Source organism: Notolepis coatsorum (genome assembly GCF_963971535.1).
Source record: "Notolepis coatsorum genome assembly, chromosome: 1".
NCBI lineage: Eukaryota > Metazoa > Chordata > Actinopteri > Aulopiformes > Paralepididae > Notolepis > Notolepis coatsorum.
Window position 1 is genome coordinate 141,410,915 of NC_140165.1, and position 13,445 is coordinate 141,424,359.

At 41.6% G+C, this 13,445-nt stretch overlaps 1 protein-coding gene across 3 annotated transcripts in view; it reads right to left on the minus strand.

The window, feature by feature from the left end:
- Positions 1–13,445, minus strand: part of LOC311230498 (DNA repair protein XRCC4-like) — a 150,938-nt gene that overhangs the window by 137,310 nt on the left and 183 nt on the right. The window contains exon 1 of one of the 3 annotated variants that reach the window (XM_084316788.1): positions 1,200–1,271. The exons of the other annotated variants lie outside the window; for them this stretch is intronic. The gene's annotated coding sequence lies outside the window, so the exon portion shown is untranslated. Of the gene's footprint in view, positions 1–1,199; positions 1,272–13,445 lie in introns of those variants that run through there. 3 annotated transcript variants of the gene reach the window in all.

Consider the following 13,445-nt stretch of genomic DNA (forward strand, 5'->3'; position numbering starts at 1 on the left):
TAGTATGCTTCCTTGTGGAACACCACAGCTCACTGTGAGGGGGGGGGATAGGGTACCGTTTACTTCCACCATCTGTTCCCTCCCCTCCAGGTAGGATTGTATCCAGCTCACTGATAGACTATCAAAACCAATTGCTTTTAGCTTGTCAATCAGAATGGTGTGATTGACAGTGTCGAAGGCCTTTTGTAGGTCCAGCATGATCTGGTCTGGTTTGCATCATCCCTAGTCAAAGTTTCATCAAGTGCCAGAGAGAAATTACAGCTAACGGATCAATTACAGAGAGATGTTTATCTAAGCAATGCATTACAAGACTATCTCTGAAACCATGTCCGTGTCAGTTTCCTGGCTGTGCGGAAGGCATCCTGTCAACCAGAAGAAACACTCTGAAAAGAAGCTTGGGAAACTTTTACTTGATTACGGACATCCAGGCCAAAACACGTGATTACGGCTTCCACGTGAGGTGAGAGGTGAAGTCGGACATCTTCCCTACTTAAATACAGGGCAACTCGCTCTGAGACTGAGGGAAAAGGACAGCTAAATTGGCAGTTGGCCAACTTGGACACGTTTGAAAAAAATGAAAATGAGCCCCTTCAGAGAGCACGCCATAAGTTATGACCGCGCGTTGGGCTTATTCTCTACCTCTCTCGCTCTGTCTCTCTCCAAAGAGGCTCACAGAGCAGGCGGTCAAGGTGATTCAAAATGAGAGGTGCAGCTGAAGCCTGACCCACAGATACATGCACACATGCACACACACAAATGCCTGCACACCCATACACACACACACGCATTACCTTAAACTTTAAAGTAGATTAAAGTTGACCCTTTGTGCTCCTGGAAAGGAGAGAAGGGTGTGTCGTGAGTGAGGGGCCGAGAGAGGAGAGGGAGCAGAAGGGGTTGAACTTTAACCTCATAAAGGCAGCCCAGCTACTCATTAGTTACTGTACCATCTGCTCTGGAGGGACGATGACCCAGCCGTAATGACAGAAGGACACTCCAATTAAATAAACAGTGCTGTCTCTCAGGAATGGAGCGATGCACATGGGCGGCTTCAAAGTCAATCCTGGAATCTTGCTGCTATCGTCTGATCTTCTTCTATAACTCCACTTTAAAAGACAGAAGAGCTATACGTCGTCCCTAAATCATCACTCAAACCGTCACCTCTATCTTTCACCCGGAGGACATACAACTTGACTCTGTACCTCTTTGTTCAAGACCTCTTCACTCTTCTTTCTTTAATTTAGGTCGCAGGTGAAACAGCGTTCCACAGGTTGCTACATTGATGGTAGGATGAAGAAAAGAGGGCGGGTTTGTGATAGGTCAATTGGCAGGTTTTTGATTAAAAAAAAATTGTAAGAGACCAATCACAATAAGAGCCTCTTATTGGGAAGAGGTCCTTCAGTGTAGAATATGCAAGGCAGGTAGCCGTCTCTTTTTAAAAGGGCCTTGACTATTAGGCATCATTCCACTTTCACTCATGCTTCTCTTTTACTAAATCGTTGTTTCAAGCTGGTAACCTAACTCCAATGACACTAGAGAACTAGGTTAAATCGACCCAGCAGCCCCTGCCTTTTATCGCCTGCATCATGCATCAATGAGAGTTTATTACAACAACCAAAAAAGGCCTAAATGCAACTCTTGGCTGTCTTTGGCTATTAAAGGGGACATTCATTAAAGGGGAAAAAAATCTCCTGACTGAACTTTTTTTCAGGCCAAGTCTATTCTTATTTTAACCTCCACTGTATTTTGTATCACTGTACAACTGTACAAGCAAAACTGTACATTGGAATATTTACAAAACCATACTTGGTCATTTACTGTACATTGGATGGGGTTGGGTTAGGACATTTACAGGGGCCAGTTTCGAATTGCAGTCTCCCGTAGGTGTTCTTTGAGAGTGTTTTTGAAAGTGGGTAGTGATTCACATTCCTTTACAGCTTTGGGTAGGGCGTTCCACATTGATGTGGCATAATTGCGAAACGTGTTTAGTCCCAGTGCTACGTAGGACAGCGAGTCAAATCAGAATAGCTTAATTCACTGGGGGAGGATATTGTCTCAACTGAATTGGAGCAATCCGCCAAAATGAGAATTAGAGACACAGACCCCATTGATATAAACCCGCATTGCTAGGAAACAATGCTAAACACTGGAAAAGGCCATTTATAAGACATGGGACCTTTAAGTCTGCACATTTGTTGCCAAGTGTTGGCCTAAAAATCTGCAGGTTGAGTTATAGGGCTGAGAAGTCTACCGAACCTAGAGAGGTCTACCAAATTTGAAGGTAGACCGTCATAGATCCATGCAAACTTATGGATTTTTACAATACCGTCATCCATGATAAATATAAATAGGCCTACATATTGTAAAGAATATATATATATTTTTACTTTATTAAAAAGTAAAGTAAAATAGGCCTAGCTATTTCCATGACAATTATATTACAAGATAAAGACATAGAAATATGTCATATCATAACTCTTTTACTGGAAAATGTAATACCGTTATACTGTCAAAAACTAAGATAAATATTGCAATATGTTATTTTGGCCACATCGCCCAGCCTCAGGCTAACCCCTGACTAATCATTTAAAGTATTGTACCTTTGGCCTGTCCAGACAAGAAGGTGGACAAGCCATTTCATAAACTGTGCAGCTCATCATCTGCAAATGGCATTCACTGACTTCTCAACTGTTTCTATATGTTGTTGTTTTACAGGCCAATACCATACTCTGTACTAAAGAGGTTTTACTGTATGAAGCACAACATCAGGGAGCTCATACAGAACCAAGCATTGCACTATAATGTACGTACATGTACCTTATATGTGACAAATAAAACAAAACTTGAGACTTGAACTAATGTGTAAACAACTGGTAAGAATACAGTTGACATTTGGAAGCACCTCTGACATGAGAATGTAGACTAGGGTCCTGTATGTAGCAGGGTCCAATGTGATACTGAAAGGCCTAAGAAGCCTACAGGCTAATGTGTCTGTCTGATCTGAGCACCTCTGCAAGTGAAGGTCAGGCATCATTAGAGGTACGAGCAGGATGACAAGAAGATCATCTAAAGAGTGCAGCGTTTGGCTTTGATGTATCAAAAGAGAAGCATGGTGTACAAATGTTCAATCAATATCTTAAGAACATTTTAAAATAAACTAACCTTACTGTCTTTACTACTATGTACTATGTATTTATACTAGGGCTGTCCCCGACTAAGGATTTGGATAGTCGACTTTGATTGGCCGAAATTAGCCGATAGCCGACTATGGAAGAAAAAGAATTTGAAGGGGGGGAAAAGTTAAAAAAAAAATGTATCATTCCATTTGGGCTGTGGGGGTGCTTAATGTCTGAAGGAGTCGACGGAAGGCTTCTTGTCCTCTGCAAAAGCATGCAATTGGTCCACTTGGTCAATTGGTCAACTACATCTTGATATTTGTCTAGTCTAGTGTGTTCATTAGATGGGTGAAATCCTCTTTCAGTGCCTCTGTGCCTGTTTCCTTAGGCAGTTAGCCTCTGGTATCCGTGCCATTAGCGTTAGCCACGCTTCTAGGCCTCTTTTCTTTTGGAAAAAATGATACAAAAATATATATAATAATAAAAATAAAAATTATAATAATTTTACGTTTTTTTTTGCATTCGACAGAGGTTGGCAGTCGACTATGGCTCCTTTCGATCGATTAGTCGACTATTCGACTAATAGGGGTCAGCCCTACTTTATACCTGTATCACTGTACATATTATACAACTCTGTACATACATCTGATAGCACTACACTCAGTAGTACACATTTGTATATTGTATACAGTTTAAAAGCAGCAAATGGGATGCTTTTAAATGTGCCTTTGATGCAGTCAGAGCTTGGTAAAGCTGCATTCTCCCACTATGCTCCCTTTTTATAGAATACGCTGCAAGTAAAACTTTGTCTAGAGGCACTTCCTACTGTGAATGCTTTTAAAGGTATGCTACGATTAGCCCTTTATGAAACATGTAACTGTTTGACCTGATGCTATTGCTGATCTGATTATGCTCATTGCCACTGCACAAATGGCCTTCTGTATTTATATTTGAATTGTATGTTTTTTGTTTAATGCCCTGTTTTATGTTGAAACTTGTTGTTGGTCAGGACTCCCTGGAAGAAGAGATCTTGTATCTCAATGAGACATTCCTGGATAAATAAAGGATAAATAAAAATAAAATCACCTGTACATTGTATATTGCTGTTGCACTTTACAGTTACATGTGCACTCTGGTTGGATGCCAAACTTATTTTTATTGTACTGTACTTGTGCTGTATAATGACAATAAATGTGAATATAATCTAATATAATCTTAATTTATTATGCTACTATGTCTATACTACTATGCACTCAGTGAAGCACTAAAATTCGACACTGCTAGAAAAAAACAATACCTCTTACCTTAGCTGCCAGAGGTATACCCCTCCTGCTGACTTCCTGTACACAATTTGGAAATCGCTTTGGCTAAAAAGGTCAACTAAATGACTAATGTAAATGTAATGTAAACATAAGATATGTATCATCATAGGACATTATTCACTACTGATAGTCTTGATGACAGACTTGGGGGAAGGCCTGTCTTGTAGCAGGTCAGGGACAAAGGTCATGGTGCGGCTGTCATTGTAATGTAAGTTGTGCTTCACCACGTGCACCTGGACATTCTCCTGAAATAAATTTGGCCAGAAATCGCTCCTTGTCACCCCGAGGATGAGTAGAGCATGTGAGATCGGAATGAGAGATGAAGAGTGCAACAGGTAGGCCTAATGGAAACATTTATTACAACACGTTTCCGCGAGAGTGACAATAGATGGTCCAACAACCCAAACGAAATACGTGGCCCCCCAGGTGCAGCCTAGAGTGCCATTCATCTCTGCCGACCTATTTTCCTTAACATGTTTTGACAGTCAACTTCCTGACCTTCACATAAGCAAGAAGAATCTTGATTATAACACTAGCTTTCCTGTTTACATACCTGTATGTATATCCCGTACACTACCTACTCGTATTAGTTATACTATCACAGTGTAGGCCTATATATTCACCTGTATCACTGTACATAATAATACTGTACATAAAGATCAGATTAGCATTTATCAGCGCCACTATGTGTTTAAAAAGAAGAAAAGAAAGTGATTGCTGTCCTCTGTTTTCCACTGTGTGTGTGTGTGTGTGTGTGTGTGTGTGTGTGTGTGTGTGTGTGTGTGTGTGTGTGTGTGTGTGAGAGAATGAATGACATTTTATTTTCGTGTCATGTCCAACGACCTATCCCTTACGGGATTTTAAAACACCAAAAACAATAATTGAATATAACATTCACTTCCCAGGGTTTGTAAGCTACACCGTGCACACCATCAGAGGCCAAAGTATACGTAGGGGTGGGAATTGATAGGATTTTATCGATACGATTCCATTATCGATTCTGCTTATCGATCCGGTTCTTTATCGATTCCCTTGTCGATTCCTGATCAATTTATAATTTAAATAAATAAATTGGAAATGCAACAGAACTAAGCTGGTTAGAATAACAACATGCAACTTGACATTTCTGATTGTCATTTATTGTTGAGCCCCCATGTCAGAAAAATACAAAAACTGTAAAAAATAAAACATTAACTATAGCCTACACTTAAATAAAATAATGTATTTGAGATTCTCTTAAAATGTTTTTTTTTTTTATTCTTAAACTAATTTGATCTATTGAATAACGACCTGTTGAATGTAACTACAGTTCAATATCTTAAACTAATTACCGTAGTTGCATTCAACGGGTCGTTGTTCCTCTGACACACACACACACACCACACACACACACACACAGCTCCCTCCCCGGGCGCGTGAACACTTTAGGCAACCAACATGCGCTTCCGCGTTGCTCTTAATTGCTCTGATTGGCCGAGCGCGCGCATGCGCATGAGCCGCGACGCGCTCCTCAGAGGCAGGAATACTAAGCTCCCCCTTAAGCTCCAGGAGAGAGGAGAGAGGCTGAAAACCTGCAGTTCTTGCCCGACTGATGGGAGCCGAATCCCGGATCCAATTTTTCTGATGAATACCCCCAAAACATGGAGGTCCCGAACGCATGGAAGTATTGATTGCGCCGTAAAGAATCATTAAAAAAATATACCGTTAACTGGAATATGTTGTGCCTTTACACATATGTTGGATTATGTAATTGGTTTGTCATGACAAACTAATAAAAAAATCGCGATTTACCCGGTGGCTACAACAACACACAGTGACTACATTCATCATTGTTTACAATGAACGGAAATCGCGATTTTTTATTAGTTTGTCATGACAAACTAATTACATAATCCAACATATGTGTAAAGGCACAACATATTCCAGTTAACGGTATATTTTTTTAATGCGTATACTTCCATGCGTTCGGGAGCCGCGCTCGGCCAATCAGAGAAACGCGGAAGGCGCTCGGCCAATCACAGAAACGCGGAAGCGCATGTTGGTTGCCTAAAGTGTTCACGCTCCCCGGGCCCCTGTCCTGTAAAGGTATTGGCTTGTGTTGCTACACGGACATGTTTGTATGTTGCACGGTACTTCCTGGCTTACCGACTAGTAAACAACAGTCAACTGATCATCACACGCTCTCCGTCTCTTATTATATGTGAACTAAAGAGTACAAGGTTTACACAACAGCCCCCACACCCTTTTTTATTGTATTTGTACCTGTACTACCTGCTGTCAGCTGTTTCTCTCTCTGTGAGCTTGATTAGCTAGCGTTAGCTCACGTTAGCTAGCGCTAGCTCCGCGGCTAATCTTAGCTTACCCTAGCCCCTTACGTGACTGCAATCTGCAAGCCAGGGGCTTTTGGTATCCGCAGTCACTCTCAGCTATGTACCTACCAGGCTGTGTGAACACTTTGGGCAACGCACATGTACTTCCGCGTTTCTCTGATTGGCCAGCGCTCTCCTTCGTGAATACCAGCCGCTCTACGCTCGTTCCCTACGCCGGAGACATTTTTGTGGAGAGCCTCCAACGAGTGACGCGTCTCTCTTCTGACCAATCAGTGGTCTGCAGTGTTTCGCATGCGCTGCCCAGTCTTGTAAATAATAATAACAATAATTGCGTTGTGAAACCTGTGGTGCTCAAGTGCAACATCCCTATATACTATATACTCATGTACCATGTTCTACAGTAAGTGGGGAGTGTAAACGCTTAGTTAAAGACAGTAGAGCTTGCGTTCTACAGTAAGTGGGGAGTGTAAACACTTATAGTTAAAGACAGTAGAGCTTGCGTACGTTCGATAGGGCTTTGATTCAAACCGGTGCATGAGATGAGGTTCTATATGTAGAACATGGTACAGTAAGGCGGGAGTGTGAATGAATGAATGAATGAATGAATGAATGAATGAATGAAAAACTTTATTTAACAGATTGCAGAATGGGTACAATACAGTACGGCTCAATACACACAATTGTTAAGGGGATGCAGACCTGAGAAAGACATTTGTCTTGTTTACATCAGGGTCCCCCATTTTCAATTCATATAGACAGTGTAAACAGTGATTCGCACCCCCTCAATGTACAGTGATTCAAACCCCCTCAATGTACAGTTTCTGACAGCTGGGCTGTGTTGTCACGCGAAATAACGTTATGAATAAAACGGGAAATAACATTATATAACCATGCGTTATATAACGTTACAATGTACAGTTGTGGGGAGTGTAAACAGTGATTCGTACCCCCTCAATGTACAGTGATTCAAACCCCCTCAATGTACAACTTCTGACAGCTTCGCTGTGTTGTCACGCGAAATAACGTTATGAATAAAACGCAAAATAACATTACCGGTATATAACGTTGCGAAATAACGTTATGAGTGAATCTGGTAGTTGTTTTGATAAATATGTTGTTTTGATAAATATGTATTCTACGCAGCCGAACATAACATTACATTTCCGCGATTAACCTCGCTTGGCGTTTGAGTGCCGTCAAAAAGAAAATGCGCATGCGCGTGTTACCGGCGTAGGGGGAAAGAGGGCTGGCCGATCGCTGGCCGATCGCTGGCCAATCAGAGAAACGCAGAAGTACATGTGCGTTGCCCAAAGTGTTCACGCTACCAGGCTAGTTTGGACCACCAAGCGCTGCTTCTGAGCTGGGGGTGGGTCAAAATATATCAGATATGAATTTCAAAAGGTACCCAGCGTACAATATGGGTTTCACACAGCGAGGCGCTGGGGTCTGAAAGCTTGGAGTTGCTAATAAACAGTTTAAATCATTGTTACAAAACGAGTGGTACTTACAGAGCGAGCATGGTGCGCATGCGCTGTGACACCAACGGCGGAAATACACGGCTCGCTCTGTAAGTACCACTCGTTTCGTAACAATGATTTAAACTGTTTATTAGCAACTCCGAGCTTTCAGACCCCAGCGCCTCGCTGTGTGAAACCCATATTGTACGCTGGGTACCTTTTGAAATTCATATATTTTGACCCACCCCCAGCTCAGAAGCAGTGCTTGGTGGTCCAAACTAGCCTGGTAGGTACATAGCTGAGAGTGACTGCGGATACCAAAAGCCCCTGGCTTGCAGATCGCAGTCACGTAAGGGGCTAAGCTTACCCTGAACTAAATCAATGACTAGGTTCTAAAGCATTGGAGTAGTTTTCACTGCACATAGAAGCAGCCAAACAGCGGGAGCATTTCGGGAGCATATGACCAAAACCCAGGCAATTTCGAGCCCTTAAGGAATCAAATAGTCTGCCATGGCTACATGCTAATGCTAACGTTATTGTTTTGAAATGCGCAACGGTCGGGAAAACCTGGCAGCGATAAGGGAATCGATAGTCACGGAGGCATGCGATTCCAGGAATCGGATAATTAGGAACCGGCTCCCAACGGGAACCGGTTTTCGATTCCCATCCCTATGTGAGTGTGTGTGTTTTCGTGTTCAACGTTAAACTGTTGTGCAACCGTATGCACTGTACTTAAATCAATTATTTATTTGAAACTTACGCTTGTGTTTGCTATTTTATTGAAATTATGTTTTTAAGTTAATTTAATTACAGAAAATGCCTTTCTTTATTGCAAATATTGTGGCCTTCCTGACCTTGATAATCCTGGGGAAAGCCCTGTATATATTGCATTTAATCACTTGTTACACTGTAGGTTGCTGCACTTTACTGTTACCTTTTGCACTTTGAATAGATGCCAAGTTATTTCCATTGTACTGTACTTGTATATACTGTACAATGACAATAAACTTGAATCTAATCTAATCTCACGTTCACATAGCCTAAATGGTTTATCTAACCTATATAATCAACAGATTAGTAGAACTAAAGGACAGGAGACATTTGAATAGGGTCTTGGCTATCTCAACTAGACAACGCTTTGTTAGAATCATAATATTCTAGTCGTGTTTGTGGAAAAGACAGACCTGTAGGTTCTGCTGCCCCCAAGTGCACATGGTTGGACTATATTTTCATCTCTACATTTTCTTTCCGAGGCAGAAATTACAGCTAGCATAAGTTATTCTCTATCTCTAATTCATCATAAAAGTACATTTTGGACATAAAATCATGAATCAATCAAAGGTTTTTCAAGCAATATGCTAAAAAGAAGAACTGACATATTGGTCGGCCGATATGGGCTTATCACCGATATATCGGTAGCCTATCTTTGGCATTTATGTTACTGATATCCCGCCATTTGATTAGCCATCTTTAACTCATTCAGCACCAGACCCGATGATAGTTGGGTTATCTCGCCAGCGGTTGAGCTTTTCTTTTATTCGATTTTTTTATCCTATGCAATGTCACGGACCTCGGTGTTACCATAGAGGTAATCATTCTGAGATCGCTAGAGTGCAATACCGGCCACATCCTGCTAGGTGGCAGTATCGCCCACCTTTTGAAACCTTTTTTCACACTGGGTGTTACATCTAATTTCCTCCGGGCGGAGAATTTTGGTCCAGGCAAGCCTAGCGGTTCACCCGATCACATTGGAACGCGTCCATGGCCCCTCGATGCATGTGTTGTGCCGGATTATGTTGGGGACCCGATGGACACCAATACTGGAAATCGCGATCAGACAATTGGAATATTCTTTTTGGGATACCTCCTAGTAAAGGTAAGGACTATATTACATCAATCCTACTTTGATCCAACCATGAATTCACATTGATCGCAACGATCATAATGTAACGTACTCCAAAACGTATGCCGTTGCTGACGATCAAAGCATCAAAAAACGACCCCCCCCCTTTCATGCATTCATGATGAAACATAATACCTATTATATAACTTTGAATTGGAAATAGTAGCGTGTCCAGGCGAGCAACGCGAACGCTTGTAGCAAAATTCACATATTGCTCCATAGCGCCGTTTTCAGGAATTAGCCAGGATCACTCTATACAATATTCACCACGGTATAACACACGAACGTATACATGAAAAAAATATAGTATTTTTCACATGTTGAACGATGGATAGTTAATGTCAAATGAGCCATAGTATTGTCTCCATACCTATAATATAGAATATAGATATCGCCCTGCAAACACTGCCACGCACAGTGAAAATCCCTATCTCTTAGAGCGGTGGCGCAGTAGGTACAAAGATGGCTAGACCGGCTGGCGCTCAAAGTGTTAAAGGGCTTCGCTAGTGCGAAGATACAGGTATCATATGGAACTAGAGATCTTGAAGTATTAGTCATTCTAGCTCATTGGCAAAGGGGTTCGATTTAGCTCCATAGCTCTTTTAAGCTAATTTAATTAATTTGATGGGAACATTTTCAAAGGGATCCCTTGAATTCTCACCTCAAGATATCTGAATGAAAATGGGCTAAATATATCAATATTGGTCCCAAATCAGGCAGTTTTTTTTGCATGCAGTACAATAATCTTACAATATACACACATTCATATTCACAGTAGCCTACATTTTCAACTGTAAAATATCCCTCCTACAGTACATATCTTTGTCACATCTCTTTGATAACTAATACGTTTGAGGAATGCTTGCTAGAAATACGTGTGAATATCAGCTTTGGTATAAAAAATCCAGTATCGGTCAGTCTCGCAATTATGTTGTCAAGTCCAAAACATATGTTGCTAGCCAGCTGGGTTTGGTGTGAATTGCTCTGTATGACCACGCTGTTCTCTCATACTGTGACCCTCGATACAGAAGATAAGAGGTCATCCTCCAATATCCAAAGGTTGAGTTATAGGCTAGTAGTTATGAGAACCTTGTTGAACCTACATAATCCGCTCATCCCCTAATTCAAGGTGCTTCTTCTCCATGATTAGCAGTTCCACACAGACCCAAGCCCAATACAGCTACTGACAGGCAGCACATAAAAACTCATTCCCAACATGCTCTGCTGCAGAACTCGTAATTTGTTGAAAGAGGGAAACATCAGAGAAATCTCTTTCCAGCTGCCAGTCACTGTAGCAGTTATGGAATGAGGCCTTTCCTTAGAGGCATGTTACTCTCTGAAAGAGTATATTAGCAATATACTGACTTACTACTACTACTAATTATTACACAATAGGCCTAATGATGTGACTGGTTTCGTAAGTATGGAGTAGGCTAATAACTACTTTATGGGACATTTGTCCTGGACTTTAGTGTCTGAATGAATGAATGAATGAATGATAACTTTATTTAACAGATTGCAGAATGGGTACAATACAGTACAGCTCAATACACACAATTGTTAAGGGGATGCAGACCAGAGAAAGACGTTTGTCTTGTTTACATCAGGGTCCCCCATTTTCAATTCATAGTGACATTTATGACATACACAACATACATGACATCTCATGACATGTATGGCATAGGGACATACATGACATACAGGTACAGTATATAGTACTGTTACATTTGTGACATATACGATATGCAAATATACAGTACTGTTACCCATAGATCCTAACAGAGAGTACATATGATGGGGAGGAGACTGTACATTAGGAGGGGGTGGGTGGATGGGAGAGAAATATACATACGGTGGGGAGAGAATACGGTGGGGAGGAGACTGTACATTAGGAGGGGGTGGGTGGGTGGGAGAGAAATATACATACAGTGGGGAGAGAATATATACATACGGTGGGGAGGAGACTGTCTATTAGGAGGGGGTGGGGGGGTTTGGACTTTTACGGTGGCCAGTTTCGAATTGCAGCCTCCCGTAGGTGCTCTTTAAGAGCGGTTTTGAATGTGGGTAGGGATTCACATTCCTTTACAGCTTTGGGTAGGGCGTTCCACATTGATGTGGCATAATTGCAAAATGTGTTTAGTCCCTTGTTTGAGCCGAATCTGGGTTTAACATGATTTGTTGAGCTCCCTCGGGTGTTGTGGTCGTGGTATTCACTGACCTTTGGGAAGTATTTTGACATGTACATGGGTACCTTAGTCGTATAGTGTATCTTGTAGACCAGGCCCATTGCAAGTTGCTGTACTCTGTCGTCTACTCTAAGCCATCCTAGGTAGTCAATACCTCTGACATCTTATCTGAAAGAGAGTTTAGAGTCATAGCCTGAATTGGATAAAAACAAAGTAGGGTCGTTTGTCAGTTAGCATATAGCATAGTTTGGTGCAGAGCAGGGTGTAAAAACAAGACAAGCCTTTCTAAAGCCTACCCCGTCCTCATCTGCAATAAGAAACCAGTGTCTCCATGCCAACAACTCAGACCAAGCCACGTATTCACTGAATCAGACTGCAAGGTCGCATCCGCAACGGTTGCGCTAAAAATGCACTCAAGTTGATTTGTGTGTGGTTTGCAATCCCAAACATTTCTTCTTACATTAATTGCCCACTAGGAGTGTCTGGGTTGCAACTAGGGTTGGGGGAATTCATGAAACATGGTCTAAATGCAATCAAGATGCTGTCGCTGTTGTTGCATGATTGGAGGGAGGGGTCCCCCATTGTGACGATTTAGTGAGAAAAATGGACCACAAACATTTCAGCCTAACATTAGCAAGGAAAAATGCTACACTATAGAACCACCACTGTCCATACACACTGCATGGTTAGATTACCGTATGCTATATTGTGTTGCACGGACGTTATTCCTCTCCTTTCCCTCCCATGTGACATTTGCAGACGGTTTGAAGCTTTATATCAAAGGAGTGTCTGGTAAGTAACTGGAACTGGGTGACACCGTCACACAGAGATTACTCCATTCGCATGGTGAATGAATGAATGAAAACTTTATTTAACAGATTGCAGAATGGGTACAATACAGTACGGCTCAATACACACAATTGTTAAGGGTATGCAGACAAGAGAAAGACTTTTGTCTTGTTTACATCAGGGTCCCCCATTTTCAATGAATAGTGAATTGATGGTGATACTAGTAGAACTAGACTAATGTATTCGAGTGAGTGAATTAATTAAATAATGAAAACGCGCTACAACGTCTGGCCTGGGTTCCGGAAGTTAGCTAACGATACTTGCCTTTAAGTTAGACAGAAGTCA